This window comes from Diceros bicornis, chromosome 10 (assembly GCF_020826845.1).
Source record: "Diceros bicornis minor isolate mBicDic1 chromosome 10, mDicBic1.mat.cur, whole genome shotgun sequence".
Taxonomy (NCBI): domain Eukaryota; kingdom Metazoa; phylum Chordata; class Mammalia; order Perissodactyla; family Rhinocerotidae; genus Diceros; species Diceros bicornis.
The window spans coordinates 45,251,812-45,268,526 of NC_080749.1; the positions used below are offsets into that span (position 1 = coordinate 45,251,812).

The 16,715-nt window shown below is 34.8% G+C and overlaps 1 protein-coding gene across 2 annotated transcripts in view; it reads right to left on the reverse strand.

The window, feature by feature from the left end:
* Positions 1-16,715, reverse strand: part of KCNH7 (potassium voltage-gated channel subfamily H member 7) — a 781,612-nt gene that overhangs the window by 562,366 nt on the left and 202,531 nt on the right. The gene's annotated exons all lie outside the window — the stretch shown is intronic.

Sequence of the window (16,715 nt, forward strand, 5' to 3'; positions counted from 1 at the left end):
GGCTGTATATTTCAGACAATAGGGACTTATAAAACCTTTGGAAAACTGAAGAATAATTGTCCCCCCTTACTGGCATTCAAATCAAAATGAAGAACCATTTAGGGAGACTTTGACTTTCAAGTAAGATGAAGTAATTTGCAAGAGGTTAACATTCCCAATGTGAACATCAAGAAAAACCAGATAAATTATAAAAATCATATTTTTAAAGGCATCAGAGAGCTGTGGATACAAGGAAGATTAGAGGGGCTAGATTTTTAGAGAAAATATTCAGAGGTGGGCTCAGAATTTTCAGCTGTCTTTCCCCTGGGAGCATGTGATAATCTGGAGTGGGATTTAAAGCCTGAGGATCTGGGCTTCCTTCAGAGAGAAAATCAATAAGAATAGACAAATAAGCCAACAGAGCTGTTAGCAGTCATCCAGGACTGGAGACTTAAGTTGCCTGAAAAACATGACCAGCTTCTCTCATAAGAGCATAACTTAATTTATAGATGGGCAGTGTGAGTGGTTAAATAACTAAGCTAGAAATTTTGCTAAATTTTTTACTGAATATTGAAGTCTCATTGTCAGAAGAAAAGACCATAAAAACAATTTTTGAAGGCACTAGAGAGAGTGGTGAACTGACACTGACATTCTACCATTAACTTTTCTTTCTGGGGATATTTGCTTATTCTGAGTACAGCTAGATGTAGAGAATCCAGGCCCAGCCCCTGGCAGAGAGTTTTTGGGAAACTAAGAAATGAGCAAGAGTTTTGCCATTCAAACATATAGCCAGACTTCCTCATAAGATCATTACCATTCAAAAGCTGCACAAGATAAGACTAAGCAGAAAATCTCTGAAAAGCAAAGCAGAAATTCCAACAATCTCCCAGAGGTGAGAAGAAAAATGTTTTCCAGGCCCTCAATTAAAAGCTTTTGGTGAGCACACCCTAAGAATAGAGACAAAGAGATAGATGGAATCTCCACAAAAATCCAATGAAGTTTTGACCTGGCTCCATTTCTGATTGGATTAAAGTGATTGTTCCTCCATTTCATTTCCTATAACCTTTATGGTGAAAAAATGACATCTATAATATGAACCTTTATAGTTTTTTATGTACAGTGTTCATAATTATATAAAAAATTAATAAGCATATAGAGAGAGAGGACCATACGGTCAGTAACCAAGAGGACAAACAAACAATAGAATCAGACTTTCAGGTGATCCTCATATGGGGATCAGAAGTCAAAGATTTAAAAATGACATGACTAATATATTCAAGAAGTTAGACAAAAGATGAAAAAATTGGTAACATATGGAAAAGTTCAATGTACTATAAGAATAAAATGAATATTGTAGAAAGAAAAACACAACATATGAAATTAAGAAAACAATGGATGATTTTCACAGAAGTTTGAACAAGTACAAGGCAGATCAACAGGAAATATCCAACTTGAAGCACACAATAACAACAAAAGAGAGTGTAACAGACAGGAGGAAATCTGTCAGGAAGTCTAACATACATGTGAATGGAAGAAAGGAGAGAGATAGTTTTAAAGAAATGTTAGCTGAGGATTTTTAAAAACAGATGAACACCATCAACACATAGATAAAAGAAGCTCATCAAACCACAAGCAAGAGTTTAAAAATTATAACTATGAACATTATAGTCAAGTTGCTGATCGCCAAAGACAAGGAGAAAGTCTCACAGTGGCAATCAGTAAAAAAGACATTATTATCAAAAGATCAAAAATGAGACTAACAGATGACTTCTCATCAGAAACAAAGGAAGTTGGAAAGTAATGGTTTGGTATTTTGAAAGTGTTAAAATAATTGTTAATCTAGAATCCTTTATCTAGTAAAAGTATTCTTCAAAAATAAACATGAGATAAAGATGTTCTCAACAAACAAAAACTGAGTACATCATCAACAGGCAGGAGAAGACAGGCAAAAGGAGTTCTTAGGCCAAAGTGAAATAATTCCAGACAAATAAATGGAATGTGTAAAGGAGTTAAGAGCACTAGAAATGGCAAATATTTGGATAAATATATATTGATTATATAAAACAATAATTTTAATGTTTTATGAAATTTATAACAAAAATACAGATAAAATGCATTACAACAATAATGTGAAAATGGGAGGTGGATTCTTGAAAGTAAAGTATTCTAAGATGCTAACATTATAGAGAAGCAAAATTATTAATAACTTGTATTAGATGGTAATAAGTCAAGGATAAATTTTTAATCAGTAAGCACTAAAAGAGTAATAAAAGAATGTATAATTCATGAGGTAATAGAGAAAATGGAATAATAAAAATATTATGCAAAAACAAAAGAAAGCTTAGAAGAAGAAACAGGGCCAGCTCAGTGGTGCAGTGAAGTGCACGTGCTCTGCTTTTGCGGCCCAGAGTTCACAGGTTCTGATCCCGGGCGCTCAATGACACACCACTTGTCAAGCCATGCTATTTTATATGGTGTCCCATATAAAATAGAAGAAGATGGGCACAGATGTTAGCCCAGGGCCAGTCTTCCTCAGCAAAAAAGAAAAGGATTGGCATTGGATGTTAGCTCAGGGCTAGTCTTCCTCACACAAGAAAATAAATAAACAAATAAAAATAAATAGAAGAAACAAAGGCATAAAGAAGACATGAAATAGAGAAAACTAATAACAAAACGATAGATTTGAGGGGCCGGCCCGGTGGTGCACGTGGTTAAGTGCGTGCATGCTCTGCTGTGGCAGCCCAGGGTTCACTGTTTCGATCCCGGGCACGCACTGCCGCACCTCTTGTCGGGCCATGCTGTGGCAGGTGTCCCATATAAAGTGGAGGAAGATGGGCATGGATGTTAGCCCAGTGCCAGTCTTCCTCAGCAAAAAGAGGAGGATTGGCAGATGTTAGCTCAGGGCCAATCTTCCTCACACACACACACAAAAAAGATAGATTTGAATCCAACTGTATCAGTATTTTATATTAAAGGTAAATGGACTGGATATTTTAATTAAAATACTATGCTTGTTGGATTGAAATAAAGAATAACTCTATTTTGCTAAGAAGAAAAACATTTTGAATATAAGCACACACAGACATGGTGAAAACAAAAAGATAGGAATTAATGAATCATAAAAATACTAATAAAAAGAACACTGGTATATTTATACGCATAGAGAATGTAGGCTTTACAGCAAAAAGCACCAATTATAGACAGATTTTTTAATCATGAAGAGATCAATCAACCAGAAAATGTCACAATCCTAAATATATATGCAATAAATAACACAGATTTTATATATATAAAGCAGAAAATAAGAAACCTAAACAGACAACAGACAATTCCACAATTATAGAGGAAGAATTAACAGACCTGTCTCTATAACTGATAGAAGAAGCAGTAAGGGCAGAGAAGATCTAAACAACACACATAACAAAACTTGACTAATTTCACACATACAGAGCATGGAACACAACGATGACATTATTTACATTTTTTGAACTGCACAGAAATATTCACCAAATTAATCACCTGTTAAGTCATAAAAAAATCCTTAAAGGGGGCCGGCATGGTGGTGTAGTGGTTAAGTTCATACACTCTGCTTTGGCAGCCCGGGGTTCACCAGTTTGGATCCCAGGTGCAGACCTACACACTGCCCATCAAGCCACGCTGTGGCAGTGTCCCACATACAGAATAGAGAAAGATGGGCACAGATGTTAGCTCAGGGACAATCTTCCTCAAGCAAAAAGAGGAAGATTGGCAGCAGAGGTTAGCTCAGTGACAATCTTCCTCACCAAAAAAAAAAAAAAAAAACCTTAAAAATATCAAAAGACTGAAATCGCTTAGAGTATACTCTCTTACCACAGTAGAATTTAGCTAAAACTAAATAATAAAAAAGAAACTATAATAACTCAATAAGCTTGGAAATTCCAAGTAATCTATATGTCAAAGAAGAAATCACAATGGAAATTAGAAAATGTTACAAACTAAATAATAATGAAGACACAACACGTCAAGTCTTACTGGATAGAGCTAAAGCAATGCTTAAAAGGAAATGTAGAGTCATAAGTATATATAGTACAAAAGAAGAAATATTAAAAAGTCAACTAAGAAGCCATCTCAAGAAACTACCAAAAAAATAAAAGAACAGCAAATCAATCCTCAAGAATGAAGAAGAAAGAAAATAATAAGGATAAAATTGAAAAATCATTGAAATACAAAATAAACATACAACAGAGAAAAATATCAAAAAGTTGTTTTCATTTAGCTTTTAATAAAATTGAAAAACCCCTAGTAAGACTGATTAAAACAAACAAAATACAAATTACCTATATCAGCAATATAAGAGGAGGCATCAGTATAAATCACCCAAATATTAAAAATAACAATTTGAATGAAATTGAAAAATTCTCTGAAAACCCAGCTTACCAAACAGACTTAAGAAGACATTTAAAATCTGAGTAGTGTTAAATCTCTTAAAGAAATTAATTCAGTTTTATAATCTTCCCACAAAGAAAATTCCAGGCCATAATAGATTAACCTATGAATCCTTCCTAATATCAATATTACACAAAATCTACCAGAGAATAGACAGAAGACATTTCTACCTCTTCATATGGAGCTTGCATAACCTTGAAACCAAACCCTACAAAGCTATGAAAAGAAAAGAAACTTATTGACCAATATCTCTCATCCATCTAGTTCAAATATCCTAAATAAACTACTAAAAAATGAAACTCAAAGCTATTGAAAAAAGGAATACTTCAGGACTTAGCAGAGTTTATTCCAACAAATCAAGGGTATTTTTACATTTGGAAATTCATCAACATAATCCACTACATTAACAAAAACATAAGAGGAAAATTATATAGTCATCTAAATAGAAACAGAAAAGTAATTTGGTAAAATTTAACACATATTTTAAGTCTTAATAATGAGAAAATACAAATTAAAACCACAATGTAGTATCACCACACAGGAGAATGGATAAAGTTAAAAAGACTAAAAATACCAAGTGTTGGAGAAGATGTACTGCATCGAGACTGCTCACACATTGTTGGTAGGAGTGTAATTGGGTACAAAAACTTTGAAAAACTGACAGCACACACTAATGTGGAATGCACACACACCCATGACTCAGCAATTCTGTTCCTAGGTATGGACACAACAGAAATATGGATATATGTTCACTAAAGACATGTGCAAGAATGATTAAACAGCACTGTTTGTAATAGTCTCTAACCGAAAATTACCCAGTGCCAAAAAGTTGAAGGGATAAGTAAATTGTAGTATGTTCATATAATGGACATATAATTTCACATTGGTTCATATAATTTATGAAGCAATGAGAATGAACCAACTATGTCTATAAGTGCAATATATATGAATCTAAGAAACATAATATCAATTAAAAGAAGATAGCTATAAAAATAATAAATAGTATAAAATTCCATACATTTCAAGTTCAAAGACAAGCATAACTAATCTATGCTTTCAGAAGTTGGAATGGTGGTTACCCTGGGTAACAGGGTAGTGACTGCAATGGGACATGAAAGGGGCTTCTGTAGTACTTGTAATATCTTGTTTCTTGATCTGGTTGGTGGTTACACACGTGTGATCAGTTTGTGATAAATCATTGACCAGCATACTTATAATTTAAGTACTTTTTCAAATATGTATTATACATCATTAAAGTTTATATGTCTAAATCTATAGTATTAGTTATCTATTGCTGATGTAACAAATTACTGCAAACTTAATAGCTTAAAACAAAACAAATTTATTATCTTGCAGTTCTGTAGGTCAGAAGTTTGACTTGAGTCTCTGAGCTAAAATCAAGTTTTCAACAGAGCTGTACCTCCTTCTGGAGACTCTAAGGGACACTCCAATTCCTTGCCTTTCCAGCTTCTAGTGGCTGGAAAGCCCACATTCCTGGGGTCATGGCTTCCTCTCTCCATCTTCAAAGCCAGCAACTCGCCAACCCTTTTTCTGTCATTACATTTCTTTCTGACTATAGCCAGGAAATATTCTCCACTTTTAAGGATTCACGTGATTAGATTGCATCCACCTGAATAATCCACGAGGCTCTCGCCATCTCAAGGTCCTTAACCTTAATCACATCCGCAAAATCCCTTTTGCCATGTAAGGCAATATATTCACAGGTTCGCAGTTCCAGAGATTAGGATGTGGGCATCTTTAGGGGACCATTCTTTTGCCTCCCACATATGTATGTATGTGTGTGCGTATATTTATATATTTAGTAAAATTTCACTTGGGGTCTTAAGTCCTGATCTAGCTTCTTGACCACATTTTGTAGTAGAAGAATATCTATGGATTGCGTTCCAGATTCCGGGTACGTGATTGTGTAAATTATTTTACTTAGTTTCCTCAAATGTCATATTACAAGGCTAGACTAGTTGATCTCTAAATTAACTCGTCATATCTAAAATTGATATAACAATATTAGTAACATAAAGGACTTAGATTTTACCTTTCATTTGAATAATTTAAAAATATAACTTTTTAGTCAACTGTGAATTATTCAGTATGGGAACAAGCAAGTCAAATATTTCACACCCCATCCAGTCATCCTTTGCTACCCCTCATGTTTCTTGGTCTCTGTCTCTCAATTCAAGATATGAAGATATACTTTAATGATTACAAAGGTACAATCGCTGGTCCAAAATATGTGCAAGAGATTTTAAATCCCAATATAAATGATTTGGGGAGGGAGGAGTGATCATTCCAGATCATGAATATCTTCAAGATAGCTCCACATCTATTGCAATTCAGGGAGCAGTCTACCTCCATTCTTAAATGTGAATGTCTATATTATAAATAAGTTGCTTCTTATCATTATACTTCAGTTGTTATATGACCTCAGTTTAGACCCCAGAGGGTTCTAGCTTTCCCGGAGCCCTTTTCACAGTGGCATTTTGTCTGTCACTTGTCAACCTATACTGAGTAATTACAGTTGGAAACGTCTCATATAAAGCATGGTAGGTGATTGTCCAACCTGAAATGCTAATATAACAGCATCCTAATGTTTTATTTTATCTTTCTAAGTGAGACATGTGCTCTCCTGGGGATCACTGGAGACTTCTATTTCTGGTGCTTAATGCTAGGACAGCATGCACTCTCTTCAGGAGACTTCCCATTAAATGCAAAATGACTTTTGTTTCTCATCACTCCACATGACACAAGGGTTACAAAAATGTACTCTACATTCTGGCATATCCTGTTGTGAATTTTCTCACCAAGCTTGTTCAATTCCTTAGATCATTAATCTTATCTTCTGGAGTTCCGATAGCCAAGGGGGTTTTCATTGTAGCCACTGTGGTTGACTTTCTTGCTAAGGAAACCAAAACCCAAAGGAATTCCACCTCCACATTGAAAATAGAACAGTACATTGCTTACATTTCAGTCTGGAAAAGACTACAATAATCAGAAAGGACTTATTCAACCAGGATAAGGTGGCTTGAAGGTGCAGCTTTAGAAATTTTAAATCTAACAAATCTGTTAAGAAGTAGTCTAGGTTGGTTAGTAGGGAATTTGAGAACATTTTGTGTCAACTCAAAATAACTTCTTTTTTTCTATTTGTTTCTTAAGAGATTATACATCAATTCTGTATTTTAAGCAAATGTAAAGGAGATATAGTGCTCGCACCTGGATTGCATCATTTCTAGATTAAAATAAACCAAGCTGCAGGAAGATGTTAAAAGAGTGGAGTTTATAGAGATGTTGATACCTTCTTTGGGTAGTGATAACAGGAGTATGCAACCTACTTTTGGCTCTTTAGGAGTTTAAATAGAGTTCTCCTTCAAGTAGCCTTCCTCCCACATTACCTTGTGTTCTGACTCTTGAGAATGGTGTAATTAGCTTGTGTCACTGCTATGTGTGACTTTGGTATCAGTGTAGTCTGTAAGACACTAAAATGAGGTTTGTGTGTAAACAATCAAACAGTCCCAGGCTGCTATATTAGGAAAGCAGCTCTGCCAAGAACACAAAGAAATGGAACAGAAGAGCCAACAACAACACACCTGTCCATGAGGCAGTCAGTCTTGAGTCATAGTCTGTATTTTTTGCTCCAAAGCAGTGGCAGTGAATGCATTCAATGTGTTAGGCATAAATGCAATTGTGAGGGTACATTTCATGATTTGGGAGAAGCTTATAAAATAGTAAACATTAAATTCTGGAGCATAGGATTAAATATTACTGGGTCTCAGCACAATGTATGTGTGCATTTGTGTGTGTGTGTATCGGGAGAGGGCCATTGGGGAGGCTGAAGGGAAAATTAAATATTTAAGAATTCCATTTTTCCCCAGACTATCATTTATTAAGATATTTCCACCTACACAGCAAAATATATATGTACTGGAACTCAGCTACTTTTCCAGCCGTTCTATTTATGCAGAAAAAATAAACAATTCAAAAATTTTAAAAGGTATATTGGAATAGAAAAGAAAAGAAAAACTATATTCTTGTGAAACACTCTATAGATGCAAATGCACAGAAATGTTTAATCTTTATATATGTATAAAGAGATTTATTTATTTATATTTATATATCTTTTTCTTATAACTACCCTTAGCAAGTACTACTTTCCATGTGCAGAATAAGCTATGTGTTTTACATACATACATAGCTGTTCTCACAATGCTCTTGAGTGATAGGCATTTTGATCCCATTTCAAGAGTGAGGAAATAGAGAGTTGGAGAGTTGAGTGACTTGCCCTGGGTCATGCTAATCAATTAAAATGTTGATTGATGACCTATAATATGTTCATAAATATATCTTTTGGTTTTTATTCAATTATTTCCTTCAGATAAATTCCTGAAAGCTGAACTATTGGTACACGGAGGAAGAGGGGGGGAGTCACTATATTAAAGATCAGGATTTTGTTATTTATAACCTTATGTTTATACCAGCAGTATAGGAGACTACCCATTTCTTCACATCCTTGCTAACACAGAGTATTGTAATGTTTTAAAATGTCAATTTGAAGAGGAAAAAGATGTTGTATCTTTTTATTTGCATTTTATGTTACAGAAGTTACATATTTACCTTACAAATGTACATTGGCCAATTTTATTTATTTTGTCTGTCTTTGTATCCTACATTTATGCCCTTTGCATCAGTTTCTACCAAGTAAATTTATCATTTGCTTAGTGATTTGATGAAATAATCCTTAAAATCATTTAATATAATATGCAAAAAAAGATATCCAAGAAAATTTTGGAAAAAAAAGAACAATGGGGAAATTTGTTCTTTTAGATATTAAAAAATACCACAACTGCTACTTTGATTGGGATTCACTAATTTATTAGACTTATAGATCAATGTATGGGGTATTAACATCTTTACAATTTTGAAATTTCCAATTCAATAACGGGTATTCAATGACCTCCATGTATTCATTTTATTTTATATGCCATAGTAAAATTTGCTTTATTTTACTTATTTATTTTGTTTTACTATAAATCTATAGTATTCATATGTTTATTCCTAGATAAATTATATTTTTGTGGCTGTTGTAAATGGAATATATTTCATTATATTTTCTAAGTACTGATATTTTTCACTTTATAATTCATCATCTGAATTTTATTTCTGTCATGTTATTTTGTTTTATGAATGTATGTATGTATTTTTGTGGACCCACTTTTTCCTTGTCTTTTGTCATAAACTATATGACATAAACTAAATGGACTTGATAGATCTAGCAGATACGACTGACATTATTGAACTAAGGAAGGGATAAAAGAAAGGAAAAGAAAGAGAGTGGAGGAAAGAAAAGGAGAGGATAGAATAACCGATAAGCAGGCAGGGTCATTTTTGTTAGTTGATAACTGTATTGGAAATTGTGGATTTGCTTTGTCTTGTCACATAGAGGTGGATGGATACCAAGAATCTCTCTGGACATTTTCCTTATTCTTACACACAATCATAGCAAGTATAGAAATCCTTGGCCACTTAACCTTACAGACTTGTGTTTGCAATGTAACTATCAAGGACAAACACTCTTCTAGAACACAGGTCTCTTCTGTTAAGCACTTAATAATTGGAACTCCAAAAAATCTTTAGAGCTGCATTCTTATATGATTTTTTTTGTGCCCTCCCAACTTCCTTACCAATAGTAATCATTTAAAAATACTTATAAAATGAATGCATGAAAGAAAGAAGTAAAAAGTTTAAGTAAGTTGTCACTTTGGGGTATAGAAAAATTTCTTTTTCTGTGGGCCTATAAATGTTTACCTCATGTCCAAAGAAATTTTATTGTACATTCCATCTGCAGTAACTTTCCTATCAAGGTCTGCAGCCTTGCAAAATACAGTCAGCTTCAAATGGTTGTAGGTTCTCTGACCCCAAAAACCCAAGAGGCTTAATTCCCATTTATATACCAGGGATTAGAATTCAATAAGTTCACAATAGTCTGGAACAAGAAGGAGAACAAGATTGTGCTTGCTCTAAATTTAGATCACAGAAGCATGGAATTTCAGGGTTTTAAAGACATTTAGCGTGTCTTTAAATTTCAATTAGCTCATTTTACCATTCCATCTAATATTTTCAAAAGTCTCATTGTCTTCTTATAAGATTTCATATCAGAGAGACTTTAAGAAGCTCTATTTTGCCCTCGGCTAGGTTTTTAGTTTCCTTGGTGAACAGTGAAGTTATTTTATATTTCTGCTCAATATTATTGCATTTAGTACTAGTAGAGTGGCTGAGAGCAAGGTCCAGGGACTCCACAGATGTTACAACTAGGGCAACAGAAGAAATGATGAAAGCTGGAAGCCTCGTGTAGAGACGTATAGGAGACAAGGTATCAGTTGGACATTTAAAGAACGGGCAGACTGAGAAATGAATTGGAAAGCAAATCTATAGAGAGAAAGACAGGGTGGATATACAGAGCATTCCTTTACGATCAAAGGCGGTTATTCAAATATGGATAGATTAGACAATTGATTATACGAGGTTTATGTTTTCAGCGAAGGACAAGGTTACTAACCAGATAATAAGTGGAGATTGGGGATATTAGATACAAAGGAAAATTGGTTCATGGTCGCAGAAGGGCATGAGCTTTGAAATCAGTCAACTCTGTGAACTTGGCCAATTTTCTTACTTTCTCAAGTTTTGCTTTCATTGAAACAGTTTAATAAGAGTACTGCCTACCTCGTAGAGTTGATGGAAGCACATCAAGTGGCTGCACATAGTACACACTCAATGAAGGAAAGTGGTTATTATTTTTAAGAGGCTTGAGGGTACATGACAGAGTCTTGATGACTGGGCAGGGTGAATGCTGTTATATTGGAAGTGAGAAACAACCATTTCTCAGTATCATACTTTTCTAGTTTGACTTGTCCTTTATGTGAATAGAAATATTCTTTAATCTGGGATGGAGAAAACTTGCTAATGGCAGTTAAGTAGTCACTTTAATGGTTTAGCAATCACAACTAAGTGGATCCTGGATGCCTTAGCCACCTTGCAAATTCCTTATCATTCATCTTTGCTCAATCACAGAGGTACCATTGATTGGAATCACAACTATTCTAATTTTTGAAATAGAGTAGAATGTAATCTCCCTCCTCTGCCCTTCAGCAGACCCCTCAAGAGGAGTCTGCTATTTTTCTCACATCCACATCAAGGTCTGCTCCTGCCAGAATTTTGAGTGCTGATTTCAAGCCATTATTTCTCTATTTCCTTGTAACAATACTCTTTTGGGGTGAATAATATCAAGCCATTTCAGCCTTCTGTCATCCTCATTGCTGTCATACACAATCCTATTGTATATATATTCCTTATTCACTGGAGATTTTAGTTCCTGGCTGTCTTCTTTTCCACTCCAATCCTTCCATCATCCTGGGAGATATCTGCCTCCACAAAGACAACTCATCCAATTGCCCAGTCTCTCAGTATTTCGATCATAACTCTAATAACCCTCCCTTCACTCTACTTTAGCCAACGTTTTTTGGATATTTTCATCTACTGTTTGCTGTTTTATCTGTCTACAATCTAGTTGACGATGCTGATGAATAAATTTCACAAAACTGTACAAATTATAACTTTATTGTTATCATCTCCAAAATTGATCCTCTATGCCATCTGATAATACTGTTATGATTTCTCAATACTTTAATATTTCTCAAGATTTTCAATGATTTGGAAAGCAAGCCATTCCAACCTCCAGCCCTTTTCATCGCAAGACCTTTTCCACTCTTACACATTCAATTTAAACATCTATTTCCATCTAAGCTGTTGGTCTTACAGAGAAAGTAGAACATATAAGATAAGCATTCTTCCTCTAGCTATGACCAAACTTAGAGAATTCCTTGCATATACATTCATCTTTTTCTCCCCGTTTCCTTTTAAAATACAAGTTCTGTCTTCTTTCTTGCGGATGGTGACTTTCTCCATTTGATCTTGATCTTGTTTTCTCCTGACTCTTCAGGTTTATAAATCATTTTTTCCTCTTTCAATACCCCCTCTAGATTTGAATATTTTTTAACTCTAATATATCCATGCTTAAAAAAATTCTCCCTTGAGATTTTTTCCTAGCTGCAGCGTTGTTTTTATCCTCTTTATTCAAGAAGAAGTTATCCATTGGGTTCTCTGCTCTTATTGTATTCACTTTCTCCCCTTGCAGTCACTCCTCAATCCGTAATAATTTGGATTTAGCATATCCAACTCCACTGACATTGTTCACATTAAAGTTACCAACAGCCTATCTGTTGCTACATCCAATAAACACTTCCCAGTTTTATCTTCCTTGACTTCTTAAAATACATCTGGCATAATTGACTCCTGCTTGAAAGAAATGGTCTTCCTTTGTCATTCAAGCCACCATATTTTCCTGGTTTTCCTTCTATGTTTCTGGTTGTTACATCTCAGTATCTCTTTTAAACACACGTAGGATAACATAATATAATATAGTATAATATAGTATAGTATAATATAATATAATATAATATAATATAATATAACATAACATAACATAATACAGCATATTTCTTGGATATTAAGACTCCTGTGCGTACTGTCCTCTTTAATCTCATTTCTTGCTGCAGCCTCACTACAGCCTTTTGCCCAAACTAGCCCAATACTCTGAACTCTACATACTCTGGCCTTCTTCACTGAGATGAAAGTCTATCATTGGGACCTCCAAACAAGCTGATCGCTCTACATTGATTATCCTTGCTTTTACTTAACTTCTACTTGTTAATTACGTCTCAGCTAAGCTCTAAAATCCTCTGGAAAACCTAACTTAACCTCCATAAATGCCCCTCCAAAGTGCTGCCAAACGTCCTTCTATTTCTTCTTTCTTATCCCTTATAACAATGTGTCTAAACTGTTTTCTTTTCTATTTTCCACTTTAGACTCTAAGCTCCTGGAATGTAGAAAATATATTTACCATCAAATACTAGAACGTAGACTAGTGCATAGTATAAAGTAGGTGCTTAATGAATATTGGTCAAACTGAATGAATCAACAAAGTATATCACGAATATATATTCTGAAGAATTTAACATTTAACCCTTGAAGAATTCCAGAATAAATTATTAAATGCATTATTTGTAAATACTTTGAAAATAAAGTGCTGATGACTAGAAGGCATCATGGATTCACAAAGAACAAGTCATGTCCTAGTTATTGGATTTCCTCTGGCAGATGAGAATGCCCTAGATGGAGTGCCTAGACTTTTTGGTTTGGAATACTTTTGCTTCAAAAGAATCCAATAATTTAGGTCTTATAATCTCTTATATCATTGTGGGCAAGATAGTAAGATGAGGTCAAATATTAAAAAAAACGCAGAATGGTGATATTTCTAATAGGTCTCTGGTACTGCAGAGTTAGCATTTGGCTTTGCTTTGTTCAACAATTTTACAAATGCCTTGGGGAAGTATATGGAAGACAGACTTTTTTGTAGTAGAAGCAGTAGAATGGAATACTTGCAAAGCATTCCAACAGTCGGGGTGCTAATTTCTGTCAGGGATATCCTCGTCAGTGAAGGTATTTCTGTCTTGAGTGGGAGGTTGGCTATATAATTTCCAAAGTCTTTTCCAAATTTAAGATGTCATGATTCTGTGAAGTATTATCATCTCAGGATGTGCTGGAGATGCCTGTATAATCCGAGAATGTCCTACATAGAACAAATTACAAAGTGTATCACTGACAAGAGAGTTAAACGTATCATCTTGTGTCTCTGGGACTTTTCAAAGAATTCAGGACAAAAAGAATGAAACTAAAGACTCTACATCATGTAACAACAGATCTTAAGGAGATATGTAGAAGACAGATTCTTTCAAAATTCATGCATTTTTATGTAATAAAACAAGTTTCTATTATTCAACTATTACCTATAAACAAACAGAATTTACTTGAGAAATACTCATTTGAAAAATCCAGTTGTGAAATAGAGTTGGTTTATTTTTTCAATTTTTATAGTATTTTAAGTACTTTTGAAGTTTTGCTGTTGTTATTGTTTTTGCCACCTACAAAGCTGACCTCTTTATACACCATCACCTTAAGCACCAACAAGCTAAATGGAGCTTTTATATGGTCAAATTCATAACCTCTGTGTTTGCAAAATCCTTTTAAAGGATAATGAACCCATATTGCTTTAGAATTTAATGTTATTTTCTATCTTCAGTAAAGACAGAGGGTTCTCTCTCTGTCAAATATGATTTGGAAAGGACATCAGAGGCCAAGGAACGTTGTTGAGTTGGATAAGTTCCACTGATGAAAAGGCCTAATTGAGGGGACTGGCTAAATTTTAGTAGGTAGTATGAAAGTGAAATGCTGCTTCCAAATGGTGTTTGAATAATTATATCCAAATAAGAAAGCTTTTTGGGTTTCACTTGTGTGACCTTTTAAGTGGCAAATTGTCACACATTTCAACTGAGCTAATGTTTCACCAAATCAACTCATTTGAGACTTCTGATCACAGTTGAATGATTGAAGTACTAAAGTTAACAAGAAACAGTTGCCACTTCTCAGTTATTTTTTTGGAATAACTCCTGCATTGGACTTTTTCTATCTGTTCCACGGCCAGGACCCCAATTCAGACTATTATTGCTCTATGTCTGCTCTACTGTGATAACTTCCCAACTGATCTCCTGCTCTCCAATTTCTTTCCCCTCCAATCCCCGTTCTATATGATTTATCAAGTCAATTTTCTATAACACTGTTCTGATCACAAATAACTCCCCTCCGTAAAAACCTTCAATGGGTCCCCATTGTTTACAAAATAAAGCTCAAACTAGTCAGCATGTGTTCAAGTACCTAAACCTATCTATCCCTGCCAAAAATTCCACTCCTATCAAGTAAATTATTTAATGAAACTATCTAAAGATTCTGCCTCTAAGTATTTAATAACGGAATGCTTTTCCCCTGGAATGTTACCTTCTGCTTACACACATTCACAATGTTCTTCAAATTTTCTTAGCCCTTCAGATTGAAGGGATCTGCACCTCTTTGGGATTCTTAAAGCCGTTATTATCTGAACAACTCATCATTGTGCAATTAATCTTTATCTCATGGCATTCCTTCTATTATTATATTTGAATTTTATTGTTTCTTATCACCTCCTTATGAATTTGTTGGAGGTAAGAGAATATCTTATCCCCTTAAAATCATTGATTATAGGGGCCAGCCACATGGCCTAGTAGTTCAGTTCAGTGTGCTCCACTTTGGCAGCCCAGGGTTTGGTTCCCAGGCATGGACCTACACCACACATCGGTGGCCAAGCTGTGGTAGTGACCCACATACAAAATAGAGGAAGATTGGCACACATGTTAACTCAGGGTGAATCTTCCTCGACCAAAAAGAGGAAGACTGGCAACAGACAGATGTTAGCTCAGGGCAAATCTTCCTCAGGAAAAAAAAAAATCATTGATTATATAGGGCACAGGGTCTGTGATGATCTTCTTGGCCTCTGTTCCTGTAAGCTTCAAATAACTACAGCTGAAATTCACATACTCTCCATTTGCAATATCATCTTTCCAACCCTTTCTTTAAACTCTAACTTGGGGATTATAATATGATTCTTAGTCTGGGGAAAGTTAGAGGCCCAAATCATTAGCTCAATATTATCAAGTCATTAGAAGGTTATCTTCCTAATTGTGTGATTCTTTTCTAACACATGTATTTTTCTCCTATTACAGAAGGCTAAGCTCACATCTCACTCATAATCATTGTTCACTGCTCTGCTCTCATCATTCCCCTAAGACATTGACAGTTTTTCTAGCTCTGTCTCCATTTACAGGATATTCTGGTCTCTCTCAAAACCGACTGGTCAACCTTAACAATCCTGCCTAATTTTTTTCAGGTCCTCCATATACTGGCTAGTTCTGCTTCTTCCTCTAAGCCCTAATTCTAACAGTGTCTTTCATATAATAGATTTTAAATAAGTATTAGTTGATTCCTCTTGATAGTGAGTTTTGATATTCTCCTACCAAGCCTGCCAGTCTCCTTGAATACTAACCCAACAACACACATGCATGCACATATGATATGATCTCTAGTATTGTTCTGTGACTTGAAGCTTGCAGCTGAAAATTAAGCAAAGGATACGACCAAACTTCTAGAATAATATACTAGTTAATGATTCTTTTTCCAGCTTAATCTCCTGTTCTCCTTTTTCTGTTACTGTCTCTTGAGAGTCTTTCCCCGGCCTCTGTGAAACCATTTTCCACTTGATTTCCCCATTTTTGTCACCAAGAACACAAAGCCTTTAGTGGGAAAGATATGAGTTT